Consider the following 5,000-nt stretch of genomic DNA (forward strand, 5'->3'; position numbering starts at 1 on the left):
AGAAGCTGTAGAAGAAGAAGAAGAAGCTGTAGAAGAAGAAGAAGAAGCTGTAGAAGAAGAAGAAGAAGCTGTAGAAGAAGAAGAAGAAGCTGTAGAAGAAGAAGAAGAAGCTGTAGAAGAAGAAGAAGAAGCTGTAGAAGAAGAAGAAGAAGCTGTAGAAGAAGAAGAAGAAGCTGTAGAAGAAGAAGCTGTAGAAGAAGAAGCTGTAGAAGAAGAAGCTGTAGAAGAAGAAGCTGTAGAAGAAGAAGCTGTAGAAGAAGAAGCTGTAGAAGAAGAAGCTGTAGAAGAAGAAGCTGTAGAAGAAGAAGCTGTAGAAGAAGAAGAAGAAGCTGTAGAAGAAGAAGAAGAAGCTGTAGAAGAAGAAGCTGTAGAAGAAGAAGAAGAAGCTGTAGAAGAAGAAGCTGTAGAAGAAGAAGAAGAAGCTGTAGAAGAAGCGGTAGAAGAAGAAGAAGAAGCTGTAGAAGAAGCGGTAGAAGAAGAAGAAGAAGCTGTAGAAGAAGCTGTAGAAGAAGAAGAAGAAGCTGTAGAAGAAGCTGTAGAAGAAGAAGAAGAAGCTGTAGAAGAAGAAGAAGAAGAAGAAGAAGAAGAAGCTGTAGAAGAAGAAGAAGAAGCTGTAGAAGAAGAAGAAGAAGCTGTAGAAGAAGAAGAAGAAGCTGTAGAAGAAGCTGTAGAAGAAGCTGTAGAAGAAGCTGCCGAAGAAGCTGTAGAAGAAGCTGCCGAAGAAGCTGTAGAAGAAGAAGCCGCCGAAGAAGAAGAAGAAGAAGCTGCCGAAGAAGAAGAAGAAGCTGCCGAAGAAGAAGAAGAAGAAGCTGCCGAAGAAGAAGAAGCTGCCGAAGAAGAAGAAGCTGTAGAAGAAGAAGAAGAAGAAGAAGAAGAAGAAGAAGAAGAAGAAGCTGTAGAAGAAGAAGCTGTAGAAGAAGAAGCTGTAGAAGAAGAAGCTGTAGAAGAAGAAGCTGTAGAAGAAGAAGCTGTAGAAGAAGAAGCTGTAGAAGAAGAAGCTGAAGAAGAAGAAGAAGAAGAAGAAGAAGAAGAAGAAGAAGCTGAAGAAGCTGAAGAGGAAGCTGAAGAAGAAGAAGAAGAAGCTGAAGAAGAAGAAGAGGAAGCTGAAGAAGAAGAAGAAGAAGCTGAAGAAGAAGAAGCTGAAGAAGAAGAAGAAGAAGAAGAAGCTGAAGAAGAAGAAGAAGAAGAAGAAGCTGAAGAAGAAGAAGAAGAAGAAGCTGAAGAAGAAGAAGAAGAAGAAGCTGAAGAAGAAGAAGAAGCTGAAGAAGAAGAAGAAGAAGAAGCTGAAGAAGAAGAAGAAGAAGAAGAAGAAGCTGTAGAAGAAGAAGAAGAAGCTGTAGAAGAAGAAGAAGAAGAAGAAGCTGTAGAAGAAGAAGAAGAAGAAGAAGCTGTAGAAGAAGAAGAAGAAGAAGAAGCTGTAGAAGAAGAAGAAGAAGAAGAAGCTGTAGAAGAAGAAGAAGAAGAAGAAGCTGTAGAAGAAGAAGAAGAAGAAGAAGAAGAAGCTGAAGAAGAAGAAGAAGCTGAAGAAGAAGAAGCTGAAGAAGCTGAAGAAGAAGAAGCTGAAGAAGAAGAAGAAGAAGAAGCTGAAGAAGCTGAAGAGGAAGCTGTAGAAGAAGAAGCTGAAGAAGCTGAAGAGGAAGCTGAAGAAGAAGAAGAAGAAGCTGAAGAAGAAGAAGAAGAAGCTGAAGAAGAAGAAGAAGAAGAAGAAGCTGTAGAAGAAGAAGAAGAAGCTGAAGAAGAAGAAGAAGAAGAAGAAGAAGAAGCTGTAGAAGAAGAAGAAGAAGCTGTAGAAGAAGAAGAAGAAGAAGAAGCTGTAGAAGAAGAAGAAGAAGAAGAAGCTGTAGAAGAAGAAGAAGAAGAAGAAGAAGCTGTAGAAGAAGAAGAAGAAGAAGAAGAAGCTGTAGAAGAAGAAGCTGTAGAAGAAGAAGCTGTAGAAGAAGAAGAAGAAGAAGAAGAAGCTGTAGAAGAAGAAGAAGAAGAAGAAGAAGCTGTAGAAGAAGAAGAAGAAGAAGAAGAAGCTGTAGAAGAAGAAGAAGAAGCTGTAGAAGAAGAAGAAGAAGAAGAAGAAGAAGAAGAAGCTGTAGAAGAAGAAGAAGAAGAAGAAGAAGAAGAAGCTGTAGAAGAAGAAGAAGAAGAAGAAGAAGAAGAAGCTGTAGAAGAAGAAGAAGAAGAAGAAGAAGCTGTAGAAGAAGAAGAAGAAGAAGAAGAAGAAGAAGCTGTAGAAGAAGAAGAAGAAGAAGAAGAAGAAGAAGCTGTAGAAGAAGAAGAAGAAGAAGAAGAAGAAGCTGTAGAAGAAGAAGAAGAAGAAGAAGCTGTAGAAGAAGAAGAAGAAGAAGAAGCTGTAGAAGAAGAAGAAGAAGAAGAAGAAGAAGCTGTAGAAGAAGAAGAAGAAGAAGAAGAAGCTGTAGAAGAAGAAGAAGAAGAAGAAGCTGTAGAAGAAGAAGAAGAAGAAGAAGCTGTAGAAGAAGAAGAAGAAGAAGAAGCTGTAGAAGAAGAAGAAGAAGCTGTAGAAGAAGAAGAAGAAGCTGTAGAAGAAGAAGAAGAAGAAGCTGTAGAAGAAGAAGAAGAAGAAGAAGAAGAAGCTGTAGAAGAAGAAGAAGAAGAAGAAGCTGTAGAAGAAGAAGAAGCTGTAGAAGAAGAAGAAGAAGCTGTAGAAGAAGAAGAAGCTGTAGAAGAAGAAGAAGCAGTAGAAGAAGAAGAAGCTGAAGAAGAAGAAGCTGAAGAAGAAGAAGCAGTAGAAGAAGCTGTAGAAGAAGAAGAAGAAGCAGTAGAAGAAGAAGAAGAAGCTGAAGAAGAAGAAGCAGTAGAAGAAGCTGTAGAAGAAGAAGAAGCAGTAGAAGAAGAAGAAGCAGAAGAAGAAGCAGTAGAAGAAGAAGAAGCAGAAGTAGAAGCAGTAGAAGAAGAAGAAGCAGTAGAAGAAGAAGAAGCAGAAGTAGAAGCAGTAGAAGAAGAAGAAGCAGTAGAAGAAGAAGAAGCAGAAGTAGAAGCAGTAGAAGAAGAAGAAGAAGAAGAAGCAGTAGAAGAAGAAGAAGCAGTAGAAGAAGAAGAAGAAGAAGAAGAAGAAGAAGAAGAAGAAGAAGAAGCAGTAGAAGAAGAAGAAGAAGAAGAAGAAGCAGTAGAAGAAGAAGAAGAAGAAGAAGAAGCAGTAGAAGAAGAAGAAGAAGAAGAAGAAGCAGTAGAAGAAGAAGCAGTAGAAGAAGCAGTAGAAGAAGAAGAAGCAGTAGAAGCAGTAGAAGAAGAAGAAGAAGAAGCAGTAGAAGAAGAAGAAGCAGTAGAAGAAGAAGAAGCAGTAGAAGCAGTAGAAGAAGAAGAAGCAGTAGAAGAAGAAGAAGCTGTAGAAGAAGAAGAAGCAGTAGAAGAAGAAGAAGCAGTAGAAGAAGAAGAAGCAGTAGAAGAAGAAGAAGCAGTAGAAGAAGAAGAAGAAGAAGAAGAAGAAGAAGAAGAAGAAGCAGTAGAAGAAGAAGCAGTAGAAGAAGAAGCAGTAGAAGAAGAAGCAGTAGAAGAAGAAGCAGTAGAAGAAGAAGCAGTAGAAGAAGAAGAAGAAGAAGCAGTAGAAGAAGAAGAAGAAGAAGCAGTAGAAGAAGAAGAAGAAGAAGAAGCAGTAGAAGAAGAAGCAGTAGAAGAAGAAGAAGAAGAAGAAGAAGCAGTAGAAGAAGAAGCAGTAGAAGAAGAAGCAGTAGAAGAAGAAGCAGTAGAAGCAGTAGAAGCAGTAGAAGAAGAAGCAGTAGAAGCAGTAGAAGAAGAAGAAGCTGAAGAAGAAGAAGCAGTAGAAGAAGAAGAAGCTGAAGAAGAAGAAGCAGTAGAAGAAGAAGAAGAAGAAGAAGAAGCAGTAGAAGAAGAAGAAGAAGAAGAAGAAGAAGCAGTAGAAGAAGAAGAAGAAGAAGAAGAAGCAGTAGAAGAAGAAGAAGAAGCAGTAGAAGAAGAAGAAGAAGAAGCAGTAGAAGAAGAAGCAGTAGAAGAAGAAGAAGCAGTAGAAGAAGAAGAAGAAGTAGAAGAAGAAGAAGAAGAAGCAGTAGAAGAAGAAGCAGTAGAAGAAGAAGAAGAAGAAGAAGCAGTAGAAGAAGAAGAAGAAGAAGAAGCAGTAGAAGAAGAAGAAGAAGAAGAAGCTGTAGAAGAAGAAGAAGAAGAAGCAGTAGAAGAAGAAGCAGTAGAAGAAGAAGCAGTAGAAGAAGAAGCAGTAGAAGAAGAAGCAGTAGAAGAAGAAGAAGAAGAAGAAGAAGAAGAAGCAGTAGAAGAAGAAGAAGAAGAAGAAGAAGAAGCAGTAGAAGAAGAAGAAGAAGAAGAAGAAGAAGCAGTAGAAGCAGTAGAAGAAGAAGAAGTAGAAGAAGAAGAAGCAGTAGAAGAAGAAGAAGAAGAAGAAGAAGAAGCAGTAGAAGAAGAAGAAGAAGCAGTAGAAGAAGAAGAAGAAGCAGTAGAAGAAGAAGAAGAAGCAGTAGAAGAAGAAGAAGAAGCAGTAGAAGAAGAAGAAGAAGCAGTAGAAGAAGAAGAAGAAGAAGAAGAAGAAGAAGCAGTAGAAGAAGAAGAAGAAGCAGTAGAAGCAGTAGAAGCAGAAGAAGAAGCTGTAGAAGAAGAAGAAGAAGAAGCTGTAGAAGAAGAAGAAGAAGAAGAAGCTGTAGAAGAAGAAGAAGAAGAAGAAGCTGTAGAAGAAGAAGAAGAAGAAGAAGCTGTAGAAGAAGAAGAAGAAGAAGCTGTAGAAGAAGAAGAAGAAGAAGCTGTAGAAGAAGAAGAAGAAGAAGCTGTAGAAGAAGAAGAAGAAGCTGTAGAAGAAGCTGTAGAAGAAGAAGAAGAAGCTGTAGAAGAAGCTGTAGAAGAAGAAGAAGAAGCTGTAGAAGAAGCTGTAGAAGAAGAAGAAGAAGCTGTAGAAGAAGCTGTAGAAGAAGAAGAAGAAGCTATAGAAGAAGCTGTAGAAGAAGCTATAGAAGAAGCTGAAGAAGAAGCTGTAGAAGAAGAAGAAGAAGCTGTAGAAGAAGAAGAAGAAGCTGTAGAAGAAGCTGTAGAAG

Source organism: Staurois parvus, unplaced genomic scaffold, assembly GCF_062004578.1.
Source record: "Staurois parvus isolate SC_StPar_1 unplaced genomic scaffold, SC_StPar_1.0 ptg000340l, whole genome shotgun sequence".
Classification (NCBI taxonomy): domain Eukaryota; kingdom Metazoa; phylum Chordata; class Amphibia; order Anura; family Ranidae; genus Staurois; species Staurois parvus.